The sequence below is a fragment of the Meles meles genome, chromosome Y, assembly GCF_922984935.1.
Source record: "Meles meles chromosome Y, mMelMel3.1 paternal haplotype, whole genome shotgun sequence".
Taxonomy (NCBI): domain Eukaryota; kingdom Metazoa; phylum Chordata; class Mammalia; order Carnivora; family Mustelidae; genus Meles; species Meles meles.
Genome location: NC_060088.1, coordinates 27,663,935 through 27,677,365, shown reverse-complemented (window position 1 = coordinate 27,677,365; position 13,431 = coordinate 27,663,935).

The window sequence follows — 13,431 nt, the reverse complement described above, 5'->3', positions numbered from 1 at the left end:
AGGCCTGCTGAATTCTGTGGCCAGTTGAGAGGATACAGGCAGGGCTTTCTCCTAGTCCACTCCACGATTTTCTGTTCTCCTGGTACAAAGAAACGTGGCCTGAAGAAGGCATTCCCAACAGTGTTCCAGGTTTGGGAATCCGTGACTGCACGTTGGGCAGCTAATATCCTCCCCGTCCTGCCTGTGGCCAATACTCAGTCTTGATGCTGGCATTGGTAGAACGCAAGTATCTTTGGCGTCCATCGAGCCATCTCCACCAACTCTGCCCATCACCAATGCACACAAAGAAATAAGAATCTTCCCACGCTGTCAACAGGTATTGTCTCTGATCATGGTTTCCAGGCTGTCTGCTCCTGGTTGCTTGCTGGTGCCCTCTCCAGGAGATACACAGTGTTCTCTGGAGTCTATGTCTGCAAAGCATGCTGATCTGGAATACCCGGGCCTCAAGTCCTTGGGTTGCAAGAACTCGTGTCTTTCAGACACTCTCCTTTTCTCCGCCAACACCTATGGTTCAACATTCAAATTGTGAGTTCTAAGTGTGCTTATGACACCTTGACCTTAGTCTATGTCCACGATCCCTGTGCTCTGAAGCACAAACCGTCCAATTCTCCCATAAGCCTGTCTACACCATTCTCCACAATCTCTGTGACTTCTTCCCTCTTTCGCTATGGACTGTGATTTCTAGACTTCAGGTCCTTTTATGCCATCTTTCCATTGATGTGGTCATCATCTGGTTGTGCTGATGGCTGAAGACAAGCCTGGAGCTCCCATACAATTCTACCATCTCCCCCTCCTCCAAATGCACTGCAGACTCTTATGGAGGCATAAGCAAGAATGCATTCTTGCTCCTTGTGACATGTGGCAGGAAGGGAGAGAGCATTGGGCTGTATCATATCTGTCAGTTACAGAAAGACAACTACCATATGATTTCACTCACTCATGGAAGGAAGAAACATGTAAAATAGTAAGAAAAAGGGACAGGCAATAGTCTCTAACCAGGCACTCAAAATTTGGTGTTTATTACAGGCAGGCTAGTCCGAATCTGCGTTTCTAAAAGTGGATCAAATGGGACATTCAATTCAGGAAATGTGGCCGAATGGCATGTAACGTTAGTTTCCACTGTGTTTGAAGTTGAATTGTGATCTGGATGGAGCAGCTTCATATCCATTAAAATATCATTTTTACCGTTTTGTGAAACACACACACACACACACACACACACACACACACACACACACGTAAAAGAGTCCCACAGAAGCTAGGGAGCAAAGTGAGGAATAGCACTCATGGAAGCAAAACTCAGAGAAAATACCATAAAAACAAAAGCTTAGAGAATCAAACGTTAATTAAAAAACCTTACCTAAAAGACCCCTACACAGAGTTTGCCAGCAAATCCAATACCAGAGAGAAAAGGATAAATTCCAATATACATATGCACTACCGTGACATGATCATGAATCATACATATCTGACATTTCAGGTAATGACTTTTGAAGCAGCATTTGAGGCTTTGAAGCAGTCCTCAAACATCTCCCAACACAAAGAAAGCCAGATTCAAATCAATTCCCTGGTCCACAATTCGAAACATTTAATGGTAATGTCCGCTTTTCTCACCTACTCCCAAAATGTAGGAAGAGGGAGAATCTAATTTACAATGTCCAAAGACCCAATTCACATAAGGAACTTATAGGAAACCAATTGTATACATTTTTAATCAGTAAGATAATAAAACTAAAATTCATTTCTCTTCTCTTTCTTTCTTCATCTCTATGTGAAACGGTCTGTTTTGCTCTCTATTCACTATTTTTTCTTATATTCAGCAAGCCAGTCTTTCATCCCTCCTAGGTTTTTTGACATAGTGTTCCCTGATTCTTTAATTGCATATACCACCAAGTGCTCATCCTCATATAATGCCCCACCACCTCCCTACCCATGAACCAGTTCCCTCTTTATGGCATGTCTTATCTTCCTGGAATCCTCAGCTTGGTCCTCAAGGTCCTGAGTCTCTCCTGGTACGACTCCCTCTCTGACATCTTCTCCTTCCGTTTTCCCTTACTACTACTAATGTCCATTGTATTTGTCATGAGTCACATGTGAGTGAGGCCATAGGATATTTCCCTTGGTCTGCTTTTATTTTCATTTGGAAATCATCTTCTTTATTATCATCATCATAATCATCTTTATCCACTAGCCCTTAAAAGGGCATTTCGGATCCTTCCATAGTGATGCTAGAGTGGGCATGACAGGCCATCGATGTTGCCAGTTCATTTCCATCTGAAGAAAGAGAGTTGTTCAACATGACTCTCCCCATGGCTATGGCATGTAGCATTAACTAATGATGACAAGGAGTGCTGACCAGGGCTCTTTCTTTAGGAGTGGCAATAATGCAGATTTTCCCTCTTCATGAAGCATTTACAATGGTGTTTATGGTAATGGCAGGTAGAGAGAGCCTTCATCCCTTGGGACTAGTGTTTGAAGACACTAGCAGATAACGACACGGACAACACAATGCATCCCTGCCCTGGTCATTTTCCAGGAATTGTGACTTTCCTTCCCTTATTACTTCCCTAGCCTTCCAAGCTGACAAAGCACCAAAGGCAGACCTTACACCCAAGAAACCATCGGGAACCTAAGCTAAGAATGGACCCTCTCAACCTAGGATATCAAACTACCCAGAGACCTAAAGGTAGCCAAGAGGCCTCACGATTGATTGAGATCTCTAGAAATTGCAGTGGAAATAGGAAAACCTTGCACTCTCTGGAGAAATATTGGTCTAAGGGATGGTATACAGAACATCATTTTCTTTTCTCTTTGCAAGGAAAGTGGAAGTGGGAAAGAAACCGAAAAGACCACCTGAGTTCAGGATCAGGCTAACAGGGCTCTTTCTTGTTCTTTCCCAGGTCTTTCTACTTAAATCCATAGGTCTCATATGTCATGAGAATGGGATTGCTGCTTCAGTGAAGTCAGCTTCTGTGACATCACAAAGCTCTGTGGTCCTAGCAACCACTCCTCACCAAACCACGCCTCATCACTTCACCTGGCTGGAGTAGTTCTGCGTCAGCCAAGAATATCAAAACCACTCCAAGCCGCTGGAGTCGACTGCGTATTTCAACATCACAGTTTGTGAAACGATTTGGGTTCCCCTTCTCCATGGCTGAATTTGTAGTCTTTGCCCGTGCCTGTCACAACCACCACTCTGGACTCCTGAGAAGGGCAAGAATCCACAATCCCATCTTACCCACGTAAGGTTAAGAATGAGTCAGGAGTACAAGCAGCCTCACACGGGGAAATCCACACCATACACATGTTCATGGTCCTCACACACTATCAGGATGCTTCTAACCAGGAAAAGTGCCAGTCACCATCCGAGTAATGCTCAGAGTTAACACCGTCAACCATAAATAAGACATGTCTGGAGTCTTCAACAGTGAGAACAAGATTTCTTCTTGCATCTCCAGAAATCATGCACTAAATGCCTCCCAATTTTCCCAGCTGACCAACCATTAAAGGCAGAACCAACACCCTAGAAGCTTAGGCCCATGATGGACTCATCTGTTTGGAGCTCTCTGGAGCAAGCACAGAGCAATTTGGAAGAGAATCAATCCCCATGTGAAGCCATTGGAAAAAGCTTTAGGGCCAGTTTCAAGAATAAAACGTGAATCTACAAAAGTTCTCTGTCTTCTCTGTATTCGAAACACGCATTCTGTTATCTACCCTGAAGATAATTTCTTTAGGAAGAAGAGCTCATGGATGTCCAAGGGCTGGCACTTGAGAGAATCTCAGGTTTGTGTGAATGACCGCTGTCATTGTTTTGTGGCTGTCCACTCTCCTGTGGGCTCGTCCTCTGCAGAAACTCTCCTTGCCTTCCATTCAGTGTGTTTATTGTCTAGGACAAATATGGTGATGGTAAGTTTCATGGGTGTGTTGTGCCTGTGAAATGAGACCTTAAACCCACTCCACAAAATTTAAGGCTTGCTGAATTCTGTGGCCAGATGAGAGGATGTGGGTAGGGCTTTCTTCTAGTCCACTGCAGGAGTTCCTCTTCTCCTGGGAATAAGCAACGTGCCCTGAAGAAGGCAGTGCCAACAGTGTTCCATGTTTGGGAATCCGTGATTGTAGATTGGACAGCTAATGTCCTCACCCTCCTGCCTGTATCCACTTCTCAGTCTTAATGCTGGCTGTCGTAGGGCCCAGGTATATTTTGGGCCCATCGAGGCATCTCCACCAACACTGCCCATCAGGAATGCACCCAAAGAAATAATAATCTTACCACAGTGTCAACAGGGATTGTCTCTGATCATGGTTTCCAGGCTGTCTGCAACTGGTTGCTTGCTTGTGTCCTCTGCAAGAGATACACAGTGTTCTCTGGAGTCTATTTCTGCAGAGAAAGCTGATGAGAAATCCCCAGGCTTGAAGACCCTTACTTTGCAAGAACTCAGTTCCTTCAGACACTCTCCTTTTCTCCGTCAACAGCTTTAGGTCAACATTCAAATTGTGGGTTCTAAGTGTGCTCCTCTCCCCTGGGCCTTTGTCTTTGTCCATGGCTCCCTGTCCTCTGAATCCCCAAAGGTCCAATTCTCCCATAAGCCCTTCTCCCATGGTCTCTGTGACTTCTTCTCTCTTTCGCTGTGGAGTGTGATTTCTAGGCTTCAGGTCCATTTATGCCATGTTTCATCGATGTGGTCATCTTCTGCTTGTGCTGAAGGCTGAAGACAAACCTAGAGCTCCCTAACACTTCTACCATCTCCCTGTACTCCAAATGCACTGCGGATTCATATGGAGCCATAAGGAAGAAGGCATTCTTGCTCCTTGTGACATATGGTAGAAAAGGAGAAAGCATTGGGCTGTGTCATATCTGTCAGTCACAGAAAGACCACTACCATATGATTTCACTCACTCATGAAAGTAAAGAAACATGTGAAAAAGCAAGAAAATGGGACAGGCAATTAGAGTCTAATCAGGCACACAAATTTTTGTGTTTGTTCCAGGCAGGCTAGTCAAAATCTGCTTTTCTAAACGTGGATCAAATGGGACATTCAATGCAGGAAATGTGGCCGAATGGGATGTAACGTGTGTTTCCTCTGTGTTTGAAAGTGAATTGTGATCTGGAATAGAGCAACTTCATATTTCTTAAAATATCATTTTGCGTTTTGTGAAACACATACACACACACACACACACACACACACACACACACGCTCACTTATATGAGTCCCACAGAATTTAGAGAGCAAGTGAGGAATAGCACTCATGGAAGCAAAATTCAGAGAAAGTACGGTAAAAAACAAAAGATTAGAGTATCAAATAACCAACCATCCAAACTGGATAAGTTAATGACTTACCTATCAACAATTAATTAATTAATTAATTAATTAATTAATTAATTAATTAAACAGCCTTACCTAAAAGAACCCTACACAGATGTCTGCCAGCAAATCCAATACCAGAGGGAAAAGGATAAGTTCCAAGACACATATGCACTACCATGGCAAGATCAGGAGTCATACATATCTGACGTCTCAGGTAATGACTTTTGAAACAGCTTTTGAGGGTTTTGAAGCCGTCCTCCAACATATCCCAATACACAGAAAGCCAGGTTCAAATCAATTCCCTGGTCCACAATTCGAGACATTTAATGGTAATGTCGGCTTTTCTCATCTATTCCCAAAATGTAGGAAGAGGGAAGACTCTAACGTACAATGTCTAAAGACCCAATTTACATAAGGACCTTATAGGAAACCAAGTGCATACAATTTTAAACAGTAAGATAATGAAAATATTCATTTCTCTTCTCTTTCTATCATCATCTCCATGCGCAACGACCTGTTTTGCTTTCTATTCACCCTATTTACTTATATTCGGCAAGCCAGGCTTTCATCCATCCTGCGTTTTTTGACATAGTGTGTCCTGATTCTTTAATTGCATATACCACCAAGTGCTCATCCTCATACAATGCCACACCACGTCCCTACCCATATCCAGTTCCCTCTTTATGGAGGAGAGGGAGATTGTAGATGTGTCTGGGAGCTCCAGACTTGTCTTCAGTCATCTGTACCACCATATGAAGACCTCATCAATGGAAATATGGCATAAATGGTCCTGTATCCTAGAAATCACACTCCACAGTGAAAGAGAGAAGTCACAGAGACCATGGGAGAAGGGTGTAGACAGGGCTTATGGGAGAATTGGACAGTTGGGGCTTCAGAGGGCAGGGAGCCATGGCCAAAGACAATGGCCCAGAGGAGAGGAGCACTCTTAGAACACACAATTTGAATTTTGACCCATAGCCGTTGGCGGAGAAAGAAGTCTGAATGACATGAGTTCCTGCAACCCAAGGTTCTTGAGGACCGGAGAATCCAGATCAGCATGCTTTGCAGACATAAACTCCAGAACTGAAGAACACTGTGTTTCTCCTGGAGAGGACACCAGCATGCAACCCTGTGTAGAGAACTTGGAAACCATTATCAGATACAATGTCTGTTTACACGTATAAGATTATTATTTCTTTGTGTGCATTCGTGATGGGCAGTGTTGGTGGAGATCCCTCCATGGGCGCAAAAGATCCTTAGGCTCTACTCCCACCAGCATCAAGACTGAGAAACGCCCCAGGCACAGCAGTGAGGACATTATTTGCTTTATCTACAATCACAGATTCCAAAACCTGGAACACTGTTGGGACTGCCATCGTCAGGCCAAGTTGCTTAGTCCCAGGAGAACAGGAAATCCTGCAGGGGACTAGAAGAAAGTCCTGCCCAAATCCTCTCACCTGGCCACAGAATTCAGCAGGCCTTACGTTTTGTGGAATGGGTTGAAAGTCATGTTTCCAGGCACACCAAATCAATGAAGCTTAACCTCAACATATTTGGCCCAGACACCAAAAAATCTGAATGGAAGGCAAGGAGAGCCTCTGCAGAGGACGAGCCCACAGGAGAGTGGACAGCCACTACACAACCCTAGAGGGCAGGTCACACACACCTGAGACTCTCTCAAGTGACAGCCGTTGGGCACTCCATGAGCTCTTCTTCTGAAAGAAATTATCTTCAGGATAGATAACAGAAGGCGCGTTTCGAATACAGAGAAGACAGACCTTTTGTAGATTCATGTCGTATTCCTGAAAGAGGCCCGAAAGCCTTTTCCCATGGCTTTACATGGGGATTGTTTCTCTTCCAACATGCTCCGTGCTTGCTCCTGTGAGCTCCAAACAGAGGAGTCCCTCCTGGGTCTAAGCTTTTAGGGTGTAGGGTATGTCTTTAATTATTGGTCAGCTGGGAAAGTTGGGAGGCATTAATGGCATTCTTTCTGGACATGCAAGAAGAACTCTTGTCCTCAATGTTGAAGACTCCAGACATTTCTTTGGTATGGTTGCTGGTGTTAACTCTGAGCTTTCCTCAGAATTCGGAGGGGTGCTTTTCCTGGTCAGAATCATCCTGATAGTGTGTGAGGACCATGAACATGTGTATGGCATGGAGTTCGCCGTGTGAGGTTGCTTGTACTCCTGACTCTTTCTTGACCTTATGTGGGTAAGATGGAATTGTGGATTCTTGCCCTTCTCAGTAGTCCAGAGGTGTGCTGGTGACAGTCACGGACAAAGACTACAAAATCGGCCATGGAGAAGATGACCCCAAAAGATCCACAAACTGTCTTGGAGAAATACCCAGGTGGCTCCAGCGGTTTGGAGTGGTTTTGATACTCCTTGCTGACCCAGAACTACTCCAGCAAGGTGAAGTGTTGAGGCACAGTTTGGTGAGGAGTGGTTGCTAGGACCTCAGATTTTTGTGACATCACGGAAGCTGACTTCACTGAAGCAGCAATCCAATTCTCATGTCATATGAGTCCAATGGCTTTAAGTAGAAAGACATGGGAAGGAATAAGAAAGAGCCCAGTTAGCCTGATCATGAACCCAGGTGGTCTTTTCTGTTGCTTTCCCATTTCCACTTTCTGTACAAAGAGAAAAGGAAACGATGTTCTGTCTACTATTCCTTAGACCAACATTTCTCCAGAGAGGGCAAGGTGTTCTTATTTCCACTGCAATTTCTAGAGATCGCAATCAACAGCGAGGCCTCTTGGCTACGATTAGGTTTCTGGGAGGTTGGTTATCCTTGGGTGAGAGGGTCCATTCTTAGCGTCTGTTCCCTATGGTTTCTTGGGTGTAAGATCTGCCTTTGGTGCTTGGTCAGCTTGGAAGTCGAGGGAAGGAAGAAGGGAAGGAAGTCACAATTCCAGGAAAATTGCCAGGGCAGGGATGCCTTGTGCTGTCCGTGTCCTTATCTGCTAGTGTCTTGAAACTCCAGTCCTAAGAGATGAAAGTTCTGTCTACCTGATATAACCTTAAAACCGTTACTAAGCCTTCATGGAGAGTGAAACTATGCATGATCGCTACCCCTATAGAAAGAGCCCCAGTCAGCACTCCTTGTCATCGTTAGTTAAAGCTACATGCCATAGTCATGGGGAGAGCGATGTTGAGCAACTCTTTTATTCACATGAAAATGAGCGGCCAACATTGATAGCCTGCCATGCTCACTCTAGCATTCCTGTGGAAGGTGCCGAGAGACACTTTCAAGGGCTTGTGGATAAAGATGATTATGCAGATGATGATAAAGAAGATGATTTCTAAGTTAAAATGCAAGCAGACCAAGGGAAATATCCTATGGCTTCACTCATATGTTTCCCATGAGGAATACCATGGACATAAGTAGTAGTAAGGGAAAACGGAAGGAGAAGAAGTCAGACAGGGAGCCACACTTGGAGAGACTCAGGACTTTGGGGACCAAGCTGAGGTTTACAGGAGGATAAGACATGCCATAAAGAGGGAACTTGTTAATGGGTAGGGAGGTGGTGTGGAATTATATGAAGATGAGCACTTGGTGCTGTATGCAATTAAAAATCAGGGAACACTATGTCAAAAAACGTAGGATGGATGAAAGGATGGTTTGCCGAATAAAAGGAAAAATAGTAAATAGAATGCAAAACAAGTGGTTTCACGTGGAGATATAGAAAGAAAGAGAAGAGAAATGAATTCTAGTTTTTTAAACTTACTTACTGAAATGGTATGCAATTGGTTTCCTATAAGGTCCTTATCTGAATTGGGTCTTTGGACATTTGAAATTAGTTTCCCTCTTCCAATATTTTGGGAATAATTGATAAAAACCGACATTACCATTAAATGTCTCACATTGTGGAACAGGAAATTGATTTGAATCTGGCTTTCTGTGTATTGGGAGATGCTTGAGGACTGCTTCAAAAGCCTCAAAAGCTGCTTGAAAAGTCATTAACTGAGACGTCATATATGGATGACTCATGATCTTGTCATGATAGTGTGTATGTGTCTTGGAATTTATCCTTTTCTCTCCAATATTGGATTTCCTGGCATACTTGTGTGGAGGGGTTTTTAGGTAAGGTTGTTAATTAATTAATTAATTAATCCTTGATAGGTAAGTATTTAACTTATCCAGTTTTGACAGTTTGTTTCTTTGATTCTCTAAGCTTTTGTTTTTTATGATATTTTCTCTGAATTTTGCTTCCATGAGTGCTATTCTTCACTGGCTCCCTAATTCTCTGGGAGTTTTTTATGTGTGTGTGTGTGTGTGTGTGTGTGTGTGTGTGTGTGTGTACGTGTGTTTCACAAAACTTTAACAATGATATCTTACGAGATATATAGCTGCTCAAGTCCAGATCACAATTCACCTTCAAACACAGTGGAAACTCACGTTACACCCCATTCGGCCTCAATTCCTGCATTGAATGTGCCATTTGATCGACTTTTGAAATGAATATTCTGACTACCCTGCCTGGAACAAACACCAAATTTTGTGTTCCTGGTTAGAGTCTCATTGCCCATCCTTTTTCTTGCTTTTTCACCTGTTTCTTTACTTCCATGAGTGATTGAAATTGAATTGTATGGTAGTTTTCTTTCTCTGACTGACAGATAGGACACAGCTCAATGCTCTCTCCCTTTCTGCCATATGTCACAAGGAGCAAGAATGCCTTCTTCCTTATGGCTACATAAGAGTCCGAGTGTATTTGGAGGACAGGGAGATGGTTGAAGTGTCTGGGAGCTCCAGATTTGTCTTCAGTCATAAGCATAACCAGAAGATGACCACATCAATGGAAACATGGCATAAATGGACCTGAAGCCCAAAAATCACATTCTACAGCGAAAGAGAGAAGAAGTCACAGAGACCATGGGAGAAGGGTGTAGATAGGGCTTATGGGAGAATTGGACGGGTGGTGCCTCAGAGGGCAGGGAGCCATGGACAAAGACAAATGCCCGGGGAGCAGATCACACTTAGAACCCACAAATAGTATGTTGACCCATAGACGATGGAGGAGAAATGGAGAGTGTCTGAATGACATGAGGTCTTTCAAGCCAAGGGACTTGAGTCCTGGGGTTCCAGATCAGCATGCTTTGCAGACATAGACTCCAGAGAACACTGTGTATCTCCTCGAGAGGATGCCAGCAAGCAACCAGGTGCAGACAGCTTGGAAACCATGATCAGAGACAATACCTGTTAACACCTTGGAAAGATTATTATTTCTTTGTGTACATATATGATGGGTAGTGTTGGTGGAGATGCCTTGATGGGCGCCAACGATACTTGGTCTCTATGAACACCAGGATTCAGATTGAGAATTGGCCACAGGCAGGACGGTAAGGACATTAACTGTCCAGCATGTAATCACGGATTCCCAAACCTGGAACACTGTTGGGACTGCCTTCTGCAGGCCACGTTGCTTAGTCCCAGGAGAACAGGAAATCTTGCAGGGGACTAGAAGAAAGCCCTGCCCATATCCCCTCACCTGGACACAGAATTCAGCAGACCTTAAGTTTTGCAGAGTGTGTTGAAATTCATGTTTCACAGGCACACCAGACCCACGAAACATAACCTCACGATATTTGGCCCAGACACCAAACACTCAGAATGGAAGGCAAGGATAGCCTCTGCCGAGGACAAGCCCACAGGAGAGTGGACAGCCACTACACAACCCCAGAGGGCAGGTCACACACACCTGAGACTCTCTCAAGTGACAGCCGTTGGGCACTCCATGAGCTCTTCTTCTGAAAGAAATTAACATCAGGGTAGATAACAGAATGCATGTTTTGAATACACAGAAGACAGAGACCTTTTGTAGATTCACGTTGTATTCCTGAAAGAGGCCCGGAAGCCTTTTCCCATGGCTTCACATGGGGATTGGTTCTCTTCCAAACTGCTCCGTGCTTGCTTCTGTGAGCTCCAAACAGATGACTCCCTCCTGGGCCCAAGATTTTAGGGTGTAGGGTCTGCCTTTAATTATTGGTCAGTTGGGAAAATTGGGAGGCATTTATGGCATTATTTCTGGACATCAAGAAGAACTCTTGTCCTCACTGTTGAAGACGCCAGGCATGTCTTTGGTATGGTTGCGGGTGTTAACTCTGAGCTTTCCTCGGAGGGCGGGTGGCGCTTTTCCTGGTCAGAAGCATCCTGAAAGTGTGTGAGGACCATGAACATGTGTAAGGCATGGAGTTCCCTGTGTGAGGCTGTGTGCCCCTGAGTCTTTCTTGACCTTACGTGGGTAAGATGGAATTGTGGATTCTTGCCCTTCTCAGTAGTCCAGAGTATGGTGGTGACAGTCACGGACAAAGACTACAAAATTGGCCATGGAGAAGATGACCCCAAATCTATCCACAAAGTATCTTGGGGAAATACCCAGGGGCTCCAGCGGTTTGGAGTGGTTTTGATACTCCTGGCTGACCCAGAACTACTCCAGCCAGGTGAAGTGTTGAGGCATGGTTTGGTGAGGAGTGGTTGCTAGGACCTCAGATTTTTGTGATGTCACAGAAGCTGACTTCACTGAAGCAGCAATCCAATTCTCATATCATATGAGTCCAATGGCTTTAAGTAGAAAGACATGGGAGGGAACAAGAAAGAGCCCTGTTAGCCTGATCATGAACTCAGGGGGCCTTTTCTGTTTCTTTCCCATTTCCACTTTCTATACAAAGAGAAAAGAAAACGATGTTCTGTATACCATTCTTTAGAACAACATTTCTCCAGAGAGAGCAAGGTGTTCCTATTTACACTGCAATTTCTAGAGATCGCAATCAACAGCGAGGCCTCTTGGCTACCATTAGGTCTCTTGGAGGTTGGATATCCTTGGGTGAGAGGGTCCATTCTTAGATTCTGTTCCCTATGGTTTCTTGGGTGTAAGGTCTGCCTTTGGTGCTTGGTCAGCTTGGATGCCGAGGGAAGTAATAAGGGAAGGAAAGTCACAATTCCAGGAAAATTACCAAGGCAGGGATGCGTTGTGCTGTCCGTGTCCTTATCTGCTAGTTTCCTGAAACAGCAGTCCTAAGGGATGAAAGATCTGTCTACCTGACATTAACTTAAACACCATTGTAAAGTCTTCATGGAGAGGGAAAATCTGCATGATCGCTACCCCTAAAGAAAGAGCCCCGGTCAGCACTCCTTGTCATCATTAGTTAAGCTACATTCCATAGTCACGGGCAGAGCCCTGTTGAGCAGCTCTCTTTATTCAGATGAAAATAAACGGAAATCATCGACGGCCTGCCATGTCCACTCAAGCATAACTGTGAAAGGAGCTGAGAGACCATTTTAAGGGCTATTGGATAAAAATGATTATGCCGATGATGGTAAAGAAGATGATTTCCAAATGAAAATGCAAGCAGACCAAGGGTAATAACCTATGGCTTCACTACTATGATTCCCATGAGGAATACCATGGACATTAGTAGTATAAGGGAAAACGGAAGGAGAAGTTGTCAGACAGGGAGACGCACCAGGAGAGACTCAGGACTTTGGGGACCAAGCTGCGATTTACAGGAGGATAAGACATGCCATAAAGAGGAAACTGGTTAATGGGTATGGAATTGGGATAGCACTACATGAGGATGAGCACTTGGTGGTATATGCAATTAAAAACTCAGGGAACACTATGTCAAAAAACGTAGGATGGATGAAATGCTCGCTTGCCGAATATAAAGAAAAATAGTGAATAGAAAGCAAAACAGGCCATTTCACAAAGAGTGGAAGAAAGAAAGAGAAGAGAAATGAATTCTTGCTTTATTATCTTACTGATTAAAATTGTATGCATTTGGTTTCCTATAAGGTCCTTATGTGAGTTGGGTCTTTAGACATTGGAAATTAGAGTCTTTCCTCTTCCTATATTTGGGAATAGATGAGAAAAACCAACTTTACCATTAAATGTCTCGAATTGTGGACCAGGGATTGATTTGAACCTAGCTTTCTGTGTGTTGGGAGAACTTTGAGGATGGCTTCAAAAGACTCAAAAGCTGCTTCTAAAGTCATTACTTGAGATGTAAGATATGTATGTCTCATGATCTTGCCATGTTAGTGTGTATGTGCCTTGGAATTTATCCTTTTCTCTCCGGTATTGGATTTGCTGGCATACTTGTGTTGAGGGGTCCTTTAGTAAAGG